General features: G+C 50.3%; 1 long non-coding RNA gene across 1 annotated transcript; it reads left to right on the plus strand.

The window, feature by feature from the left end:
* The first annotated feature begins 8,303 nt into the window (after positions 1 to 8,303).
* Positions 8,304 to 11,234, plus strand: LOC119567231. The gene is made up of 2 exons (XR_005227152.2): positions 8,304 to 8,442; positions 10,613 to 11,234. It is a non-coding gene; the product is annotated as an uncharacterized LOC119567231 (long non-coding RNA).
* The last annotated feature ends 220 nt before the right edge of the window (positions 11,235 to 11,454 follow it).

Raw genomic sequence — 11,454 nt, forward strand, 5'->3', positions numbered from 1 at the left:
TCTCCCTGACTGCCCCCTGCCGCCCCATCCAACCCCCCGGGACCCCTGCCCCATCCAACCACCCCTTCATCCCTCTCCCCTGACCACCCCTGGAACCGCTGCCCCTGACTGCCCCCCACTGCCCCATCCAACCCCCCCTCCCTGCCTGCGCCCCCCCAGGACCCCTGCCCCCATTCAACGCCCCCCCCCGCTCCCCACCCTCTGACCACCCCACCCCCTACCCACACACACACCCCCCGAACTCCCCTGCCCTCTATACAACCCTGTATCCGATGAAGCCATGGGGCACGGCAGGACCCTCAGCTCCCCTAGTTTCAGCACCTATGTCTAGAGTTTGTCTACACTACACTGGGAATTTGACCAGAATAGCTATTACACAATAGCTCCCTCCATAGACACTCTATTCCAGAATAAACGTCACTCTGTGCTGGTATAATTAGTGCACTTCTAAACTGGAATAATTATTCTGGGGGGAAAATCATTGTTATTCCAGAACAGAAAGTCCACATGGGAACAGCAATTACCAAATAGCTTATTCTACAATAACTATTCCAGTCAATTTCCCCATGTAGACAAGCCCGAGTATAGCTGCCAACTGGGAGTGCAAAGGAAACCTTCTGAATGTGATCTGGAGGTAAATCAATGGAGTGGTGTCTTGCTGAATCTTGTAAACTGCCTTGAATAATAGAGTTAAAGAGGTGTTGTGATGGATCTGCAGGTGCCCTGTAATAATACTCCAGAGGGGTAGCTGTGTTAGTCTGGATCTGTAAAAGCGGCAAAGAATCCTGTGGCACCTTATAGACTAACAGACGTATTGGAGCATGAGCTTTCGTGGGTGAATACCCACTTCGTCGGATGCATGTCATCCATGTATTCACCCACGAAAGCTCATGCTCCAGTACGTCTGTTAGTCTGTAAGGTGCCACAGGACTCTTTGCTGCTTGTAATAATACTGCATATTAGTCTAATTATGGGGTTGTTTACTGTCTGAGTATGTTGGATTAGCTCAGTCGAGGACTGTCTGAGGACTCTTGCTGTTAAGCCTACATGGTTAGCTTTCACTAGGATGGATTGAGGCCCACCAAACACAGGAGAACAAAGAACTCAAGCTGGGCTTAAAGAGGAACACTCAGGAGGAGGGGAAGACAATGGGATGCGGGGAACTAGACTACATATAGGAAGCTGGAGGGGTTGTCTAGAGAAGACAGGTCTGCCTAGCTCACCCTGCACAGCTGGTAGAGCTTTAGGTAAGACAAAAACAAGGAGGAGTCCTGTGGCACCTTAAAGCCAAACAGATTTATTTGGGCATACGCTTTTGTGGGTAAAAAACCCACTTCTTCAGATGCATGCATTTTCTCTCCAATGTTTTGTCCTATTAACAAACAAACAATACTTATGTTTTAAACAGGCTGTTCTGTCACATTATTCCACTCAGTTGGATCTGCAGGGTTAGAGTTGTTGGTACACAGAGTGCTGTAGTCCAGGTCCTGGTCTAAATTAGAGAATTGAAAAATTCTACTCCAGGAGAGATGAAGGATTAGGTCTGGCACTAGTAGGGATGCACTTGGAGAGAGCAGTGTATGGGTGCAGCTAGCTCTGTGACCTTGATAGGTCTGAACTGCTCCATTTAACTCAATGGGGAGATAAGCCCTAAGTAGAGCCATTCAGGGGCAGCTCCAGCCTCTTCCCAGTGGGGTGGGGGGCCTTAGGCAGGCTAGACTGAAAACTGTGGGTTGTGCCTCCCCTCACTACAAGTGACCCCACCTTCTGTCCCTCCTCAGGCAAGTGCCAGCACCACCTCCTCCCACTAGGCTCCCCTCCAAGCCAGGTCAGAAGCTGGAGCCAGGCAGTGCGGGGCAGCTGCTTGGCTGTGCCAGGGTGCAGGAAGCTGTGCTGCTCCCCTGTCTCCTCCTCCTGCCACTGCTGCTCGGGGCACCGGAGCTCTGACTACTCCTCAGCGCCTTTTGACTGCTCACAGCCAATAAGAGATGCCTAGGTGAGGGGACCCAGCTCCGGGGCCACCAGAACCCTCGGGTAGCAGCGACTGGAGGTGGGGGAAGGACCCTGGACTAGAGCAAGTCACTGCAGTGTGCCCCAGTGAAGGGGACATAGGCCAGGGTTGCTTTTGGGCCAAACCCAGGGTTCACAGCGGCACTGCCTTCAGAGCTGGGCATTGAGCCAGTGAGCCAGAGCCAGTGAGCATTCTTTTCATGCTTCATTTTAACTTTTTGAAAAATTGTACTTCAGTATATTTTCAAAAACATCGGTCCTGAGACTCAACTACCTTGTAACTTGTGACATTGAAGATACCTGTGAAAAGCCAGTGCAAACTAGGAATCACGTTACCACTCTGATTTGGAAGTATTTTATACTCACTTTGCACAAGTACAGATAACGACATGTGGTGGTGTGGCAGTGCAAAATTAGGGCTGGTGTTTATTTTGTTGTCTAAGGCATCAAGCCCCTTGAAAGATGCTAATAAAATAATTAAACAGTAAATAATTAATAAAATTCACAATTATTCAATGGGATTATTTGTGTGTTCTGGACAGCCCTGTGGGAGACCTAGGTTCCATCTCTGGTTCTGGTCCCTTACTTCCTGAATCACCAAGGAAACCCTATCAGTTTTCTCCACCCCATCTGTAGGGCCCCAAATGGCACTCATGCGTCTGGCCAAGGAGGCCTAGATGGGGCTTTCTTTGAAGGGTCAAGTTGCTGCTGAGTGAGATATTCCCTCATCTCTCCAGAGGCCTCTAAACAGCACTCCCAGGACTTCTCCTCTCCTTTACATCAGTTTTACACCAAAGTTCAGCCATTGACTTCAGTGGAGTTGTCTTGAGTTACACCTATGTGACAGGAGAATCGGGCCTCTAGTCAGTGATTAACTATGACTGTTAAGAGATAGGGAGTGGGCTCCAGAACTGGGTTTCTGGCACAGCATTAGTGCTGCTGCCTGCTGTTGTGAGGCACAAAGATCTGGTATTGTGATTATGGGATTCAGAGACAGAGAGTCTGTTTACTGCTTTCTCTAGTAAAATATGACAGGTTTCAGAGTAGCAGCCGTGTTAGTCTGTATTTGCAAAAAGAAGAGTACTTGTGGCACCTTAGAGACTAACCAATTTATTTGAGCATAAGCTTTCGTGAACTACAGCTCACTTCATCGGATGCATTCAGTGGAAAATACAGTGGGGAGATTTATATACATAGAGAACATGAAACAATGGGTGTTACCATACACACTGTTACGAGAGTGATCACTTAAGGTGAGCTATTACCAGCAGGAGAGTGGGGGGGGGGGAGAGGGGGGCGGGGAGGTGGTCTGGATGAAAGCTGGAGGCATGTAGGCCCTCAGGCCCTACGCTACCAGCACTCCCAGCTATCTTCGAGACACCACTGACTTCCTGAGAAAACTACAAGCCATCGGTGATCTTCCTGAAAACACCATCCTGGCCACTATGGATGTAGAAGCCCTCTACACCAACATTCCACACAAAGATGGATTACAAGCCGTCAGGAACAGTATCCCCGATAATGTCACGGCAAACCTGGTGGCTGAACTTTGTGACTTTGTCCTCACCCATAACTATTTCACATTTGGGGACAATGTATACCTTCAAATCAGCGGCACTGCTATAGCTACCCACATGGCCCCACAATATGCCAACATTTTTATGGCTGACTTAGAACAACGCTTCCTCAGCTCTCGTCCCCTAAAGCCCCTACTCTACTTGCGCTACATTGATGACATCTTCAACATCTGGATCCATGGAAAAGAAGCCCTTGAGGAATTCCACCATGATTTCAACAATTTCCATCCCACCATCAACCTCAGCCTGGACTAGTCCACACAGGAGATCCACTTCCTGGACACTACGGTACTAATAAGCAATGGTCACATAACCACCACCCTATACAGGAAACCTACTGACCGCTATGCCTACCTACGTGCCTCCAGCTTTCATCCAGACCACACCACACGATCCATTGTCTACAGCCAAGCTCTACGATACAACCGCATTTGCTCCAACCCCTCAGACAGAGACAAACACCTACAAGATCTCTATCAAGCATTCTTACAACTACAATACCCACCTGCTGAAATGAAGAAACAGATTGACAGACCCAGAAGAGTACCCAGAAGTCACCTACTACAGGACAGGCCTAACAAGAAAATAACAGAACGCCACTAGCCATCACCTTCAGCCCCCAACTAAAACCTCTCCAACGCATCATCAGGGATCTACAACCTATCCTGAAGGATGACCCATCAGTCTCACAGATCTTGGGAGACAGGCCAGTCCTTGCTTACAGACAGCCCCCCAACCTGAAGCAAATACTCACCAGCAACCACACACCACACAACAGAACCACTAAGCCAGGAACCTATCCTTGCAACAAAGCCTGTTGCCAACTGTGTCCGCATATCTATTCAGGGGACACCATCATAGGGCCTAATCACATCAGCCACACTATCAGAGGCTCGTTCGCCTGCACATCTACCAATGTGATATATGCCATCATGTGCCAGCAATGCCCCTCTGCCATGTACATTGGTCTAACTGGACAGTCTCTACGTAAAAGGATAAATGGACACAAATCAGACGTCAAGAATTATAACATTAAAAAACCAGTCGGAGAACACTTCAATCTCTTTGGTCACTTGATTACAGACCTAAAAGTTGCAATGCCCCAGGTCGGGGTTCCAGGGGTGTGTCTGTGCGGATTTGTTCTTGTGCTTTTTCAGAGAGTTTCTTGACTACCTACTTTCATCCAGCTTTCATCCAGACCACCTCCTCCCTCCCCCACCCCCCCCGCTCTCCTGCTGGTAATAGCTCAGCTTAAGTGATCACTCTCATTACAGTGTGTATGGAAACACCCATTGTTTCATGTTCTCTATGTATATAAATCTCCCCACTGTATTTTCCACTGAATGCATCCGATGAAGTGAGCTGTAGCTCACAAAAGTTTATGCTCAAATAAATTGGTTAGTCTCTAAGGTGCCACAAGTACTCCTTTTCTTTTTTCTAGTAAAATAGAAGCTTCTTTCTAAACAGTCCTGAGATAATGGAGGAAGATCAATGTCTGTGTGCAATTCAAAGGGCGCTGGTGGCACAACAAGGAAACTAACTCTACTAACAACTTGCACACAGCCAACACAGGGGTGTGCACTTCATTTAACTCTTCCACCGCATATGAGGAGTATGCTTGTCCAATACCTTCATGCACCCAGTCAAGCCCCGCCCCACATCACACAGCTGCAAGTGCCCTGACTGTACCCTGGCGCACATGCAGAGAAGTGCCTGCCTAGTTGCAACTTCCCTATTACTACCTAACCCACTCCCAGTAAGTGCTCAGTCCTGACCTCTCTCCCTTCAGATTATGGATCCCTGACACCACACTCACCCTCCTGAAGATGCTGAACCCTCTCATTGCCACTCCCTCCTTCCGACCTAATTGATATGTTACCATAATTTAAGCATTTCTATTGCACCAGCTTTGTAGTATCTAGGCCCCAGATGCAAAGCCCCATCCCCGTTGTCTGGAAAGGACACTGCGCTCCCCTATTCTTAGGTTTAGCCACTGCTGGGAAGTTTTGTGTTTTGGTTTTTCTAAATTCATTCTTCTGCCCTCTTCATGGGTGGGGGAGGGGGTGTTTGAGTAAAATGCTGGAGTTTGCCAATGGCTTCAATAGGGCCCAGATTCTCCACTTTGGGAAGAGGTATGCATTTCAGGGTTGGGCTCAGTCTGACACCTTGGAATTCCAGTTGAGGCCCCTCTGATAAAAAACACTGCCCGTTTTTCTAGAGGTTCTACCTGGGCTCTGCTAGCTGTAGCATCCCACTGAGATGAGCTGTCTTGGTGGGTTGCAGATGGAAGGGGAGCAGTCACTGGCTACCTCATGTTTAAGTTGTTGAAGATCCAGACAGACATCCTGATTCCCCTCCCTTCCCAGCTGCTGAGCTATCCCACAACACCTCCATGGACTAGCTCATATCCCCATTCTAAATGCAGAACCATTCTACAACCCCTCTCCCTTTCCTAGTTGTTGAACTCTCCCACAGCAACTGTTGGGATGGTGCCAAATTGGTGTGGCCATACTGAATGAATGGTGTGAGCATAACTTGACATGACTTAAACATGGTTGAAGGGCTGCAGAGGATCCTGGGAGCAGAGTCCCCTTAAGCAGAACCAGATTTGCTAAAGGACTGGCAAAGCCTGCATGTGCAATCAATATTGAACCGATTGGTCAGCAAGTATGGGCCATGCAAAAGTAAACATCACATGCATAAAGTTCCAGCAAGGAGCATAGGTCGACCTGGTTATAGTGACCTTATAACATCACGCAGAGAGCCAGAGTGGATGATTGATGAGTGAGTAAACGTGGAGTGATCTTCATTCAGTACCACCCCCCGGCCCGTTCTAAAATACTAATCAGATAAAATTAATAACCTCATGCCCACTGGGCATGCTTTTGAGACGTGACTCCTTTGAGGAAAAAGTATAAAAATCAAGCAAATTAAATTACTGTTGGGATTTCTTAACTGACCCTTGAAGAAGCTGTTTGACAGAGTAGCCAAAACTCTGCTCCGTGGGCTTGAGTAGGACTGTGACTGAATTGTCTCGTTAGCACTGACCCCCCCGCCCCCCCTTGGTAAGGCAACTCCCATCTTTTCATATGCTGTGTATTTATACCTCTCTACTGTATTTTCCATTCCACGCATCTGATGAAGTGGGTTTTAGCCCACAAAAGCTTATGCCCAGATAAATTTGGTAGTCTCTAAGGTGCCACAAGGACTCCTCATTGTTTTTGCTGATACAGACTAATGCGGCTACCACTCTGAAACCTGTGACCAGAGGGGTTTCCAGGCCAAGGACTTGCCTCGAAGAAATCCAAGATAGACCAGAGGGCTGAGGAGACCAGACCTGGAGAGAAGCAGCATCCACAGAATTGGTAATCACCTTCTCTGTTTGCCAAGCAGGAGCTGCGTGAAGCTAGCGCAGGGCCTGTTTGTGTATGTTTGTGAAAGACAGGCTCACTAAGAAGAATGTATAGCTCTTAATGTATAGTTCTTAATGTCTAACATAGGAGTTATGTTCTTAATGTAACCCTTTATCGCTTGTGTAATTCCTACTCAATAAACTGCTGTGCATTGAAGATATTTACTGTGGACCTTTTTCACTGATAGGACAGTAATTTGCGCCACTGGGAGCCAGTAAAGATCCATTTCAGGGGTAGTAGTGGCCCCTGGTGCCAACACAGCCATCCCAGACAAGTGCATGTTCCTCTTCCTCCTCTGTGCAATCTGATTTTCCTTCTCCCAACTGCCAAATCCTCTCATGTCACTCCTCCTTTAGACAAAACATCCTAATCCTCTCTCTCAGCTGCTAAATCCTCCTCCCTTACCCCTTCGACTACTCCAGATGAGCATCTTGATCCACCACCCAGCTGCCAAATGTTCCCAGAACAGCAACCCACACAGACCAATGTCACCCCCATACACTGACAGCCTTGCCTTTCATCCTTCTGTTTCATGTACATGGTTCTGGCTCATCCTCCCACACTAGAACTGCACAACATTAGCACATCGATCCGGATTCCCCCCACCCCCAACCCCACTGCTCTATTGACAGCATTGCTTGCTGGAGTCAGGGATGTAGAATGCCTGGAAAATATCAGACTAGAAGTTTTCAGAATGCCCCGACGGAGCAGGACACAGACATGGGAACTGAGGAAAAACAGACTAGTGGGGGATGCACTGACAGGAAAGCTTCATTCCTAAGCAAAGTGAGGAGGAGCTGCTGCACAAAAGGAGATAGTGAATGCATTTATTGGATATGCTCTAGGAACCAAGCCTCAGGAAGCAAGACCTGGTCTACACTACGGCATTAGATCGACATATGCCATGTTAGGTCAAATTTATAATGTGTGTGTCTATACTACTGAGCCCTTTCCACCAACCTAAAGAGCTTGAAAAATCAACGCCTGTACTCAGTGGTGAGCTGGAGCCGGTTTGCACCGGTTCGCTAGAACTGGTTGTTAAATTTAGAAGCCCTTTTAGAACCGGTTGTTCCGTGAGGGACAACCGGTTCTAAAAGGGCTTTTAAATTTAACCAGCCAAAAGTGGCGCCTTAGGCGCCGACTTCACGGGTGCTCCAGCCCTGGAGCACCCAAGAGGAAAATTTGGTGGGTGCAGAGCACCCATTGGCAGCTCCCTGCCCCTCCCCCAGCCCCAGCTCACCTCGCCTCCGCCTCCTCCCCTGAACACACCGCCCCGCTCTGCTTCTCTGCCCCCCCCAGGCTTCCCACGAATCAGCTGTTCGTGCAGGAAGCCGGGGCAGGCTGAGAAGCAAGCGGCGGCTTTCTGCTCAGGCCCAGGGAGGCAGAGCTGAGGTGAGCTCGGACAGGGGAGGGCGCGAAGAGGGCGGCCCACGCCGCAGCAGGTAACCGGGGGGTGGGGGGGAAACATGCACTGGAACCGACTCCCGCCCCAGCTCACCTCCGCCACCCTCAGCTTGAGCGGGAAGCCGCAGCCTGCTTCTCAGTCCTCCCCCGCTTCCCACCGAACAGCTGATTCGCAGGAAGCCGGGGGAGGGGGCACGGAGAAGCAGAGCAGGGCGGTGCATTTAGGGGAGGAGGTGGAGTGGAGGTGAGGTGAGCTGGGGCAGGGCGGGGAGCTGCCGGTGCGTGCTCTGCAGCCCTGGAGCACCCAGGGAGTCAGTGCCTAAGGCACCACTTTTGATGTGATCAGTGGAGGGAGCGGCCGCTCCCCCCCTAGCTACACTCCCCCGCCCCTAGGAGCCAGAGGGACCTGCCGGATGCTTCCTGAGAGCTGCCCCAGGTAAGCACTGCCGGGACTCCCCACCTCGCCCCCTGGCAGGTGCCTCTGGCTCTTAGGGGTGGGGTGGGCACCCACTACGGTGGCCCACGAGACCCTCCTGCCCGGTTCTGGGGGCAGTCAGGAAACAGGGGAGGGGGGAGGATGGGACAGGGGTCCTGGGGGGGTGTCAAGGAACACGGGGGGGTTGGATGGGGCAGGAGTCCCGGGGGGCAGGGGTGGGCAATGACCCCCTCGTGGGGTGAGGAGGGAACCCGTTGTTAAGATTTTGGCAGCTCATCACTGCCTGTACTCCGCTTTGGTGAGAGGAGTAGTGCTAAAGTTGACCTTCCCAGGTCGAAATAGGGGTAGCGTAGACACAACTCTGTCATTTGACAGATTTGGCCTCTGGGAAGTGTCCTAGAGTGCTCCACTGTGACTGCTCTGGACAGCACTTTCAACTCCACTGCACTTCAGCCAGGTACACAGGGAAAGCCCTGGGAACTTTTGAATTTTATTTCCTGTTTGATCAGCATGGAGAGCTCACCAGCACAGCTGACCATGCCTGCCGAAGGCCGCAAATGTGCTCCAGCGTGGAGCATACAGGAGACACTGGATCTGATTGTTATGTGGGGAGAAGAGTCTGTGCAGGCAGAGCTCCAAACCAGCAGAAGAAACACTGACACCTATGCCAAAATTGCACAGGGCATGGGGGACAAAGGCTACACCAGGGACTCACAGCAGTGCCGTGTAAAAGTAAAGGTGCTCCGGCCAGCCTACTAGAAGACAAAGGAAGTGAACAGTCACTCTGGTTCTGAGACACAGGCAGCCGCGTAGCCAGGGGGAGGGAACAGGGGGAGCAATCCAAAAAAAAAAGGCGCCATCCGCTGCAGCGCTTTTACTCACCTGGCGGCGCTCCGGCGGCCGGCCCTCACTCGCTCCAGGTGTCTTCAGCACTTTGAAGGTCCCGCCGCCGAAGACCCGGAGCGCTGCAGCGGGTGGCACGTTTTTTGTGGATCACTCCCCCTGTTCCCTCAGAGGAAAATTTAAAAGGCGCCAAACATTGACAAGGTGCCACTTGTGCTCAGTGTGGGAGTGGCCGCTGCCCCGCTCCTGCCCTAGCTACTCCACTGGACACAGACATGCTGCTTCGATGAGCAGCTGCATGCAATTCTAGGCACGGACCCCACCAGGACCCCAACACTCTCCGTGGATACCTCCCAGGGGCCCCAGGCAGCCATGGGCAATAACAAGGAGGACATTGTTGATAAGGAAGAGGAGGAGAATGCACAGCAGGCGAATGGAGGATCCATTCTCCCTGACAGCCAGGATCTTTTCCTAACTCTGGAGGCAATCCCCTCCCAGAAACTACAGTTGCGGGACTCTGAGGGTGGGGCAGGCACCTCTGGTGAGTGCACACTTATAATCACTCTACAGTGGTTAAATGCAATTGTGTTTAAGCTAAGGTAAACAATTGGGATACAGTGGCGGCCAGACCAGCTACGCAAAGGGTGCTCCCTGGAAAAGTCTGTTTATGTGCCAAGAGTTTCCGCACTAAAAAATGTCCCTGGGTATGCCCTGACATCACCTACCCTTTCTTGTGTGTTTACATGCCTGCCTGCAAACCGAAATCTGCTGCCCAGCATTCTGCCATGTGTTTGTACCTTACTGATAGGCACTTCTTTTAAAAGACAAAATGTGACCATGTACCTCAGGGAATGTATCTACTGCTGAAGTATTTCACTCATTGCAAGAGTTAACCTTCTGTTTTCAACAATGTATGTTTTTCCTTGCAGCTTCAACCTTGTCTGTGGGTGTTCACCACACCAGCACAAAGGCTGTCCCAGATTAGAAAGTGAAAAAAAGCAGACAAGAGAAGACATGTTCTGTGATTTGATGCATTCCTCCGAGACTGACCGGGCCCAGCTGAATGCTTACACTGTCGGAGAGCATGCACACTGACCAAGAGGGCAGGAAAGCATACAGAGATCAAGAGTGTAACACACAAGAGGAGATGTTGCAGCTTATGGGGGAGCAAACGGACATGTTGAGGCATCTGGTTGAGGTGCAGGAAAGGCAGCTAGACCTTAGAATCCCGCTGCACCCAATGATGAACCAGCTGCCCTCCTCACCAACTTCCATATCCTCCTCTCCCAGACATCCTAGAATGCTGGGGAGTGGGCGGGGGGGGGGGGGGAAAGAGTATTGTTATCCCTTGAACTCAACTCCAGGGGATGGTTCATGGAGCAGAAGGCTCTCATTCCCACAGCTTTGATTGCTAGATAGTGCAATTGTAGTAAGCTACGTGTCCTTGCCCCTCCCCCCTGTTTTATCAGGCCCTTAGACCCGGGTTATCTTTGCTATTCATTGCTGTCTCTGTTCAGTGTTTGTTAGCATAATGAAAATGCATGAATTGAAGACAAGAGGCTCTTTATTCTCTGTGCACACTGTGGTTGGTGGGGGTTTAATTTACAGGGCAGTACATGCAAAAAAAAGGGGGTGGCTTGGTAAGGAACTACACACAGAACTGTCACATCACTGTTGGATCATTCATTAAACTAGTTTTCAAAGCCTCTCTGAGACCCAGTGCACCTTGATGTGCTCTTCTTTTGGCCCTGGTATCTGGCTGCTCAAAATG

This window comes from Chelonia mydas, chromosome 10 (genome assembly GCF_015237465.2).
Source record: "Chelonia mydas isolate rCheMyd1 chromosome 10, rCheMyd1.pri.v2, whole genome shotgun sequence".
Classification (NCBI taxonomy): Eukaryota; Metazoa; Chordata; order Testudines; family Cheloniidae; genus Chelonia; species Chelonia mydas.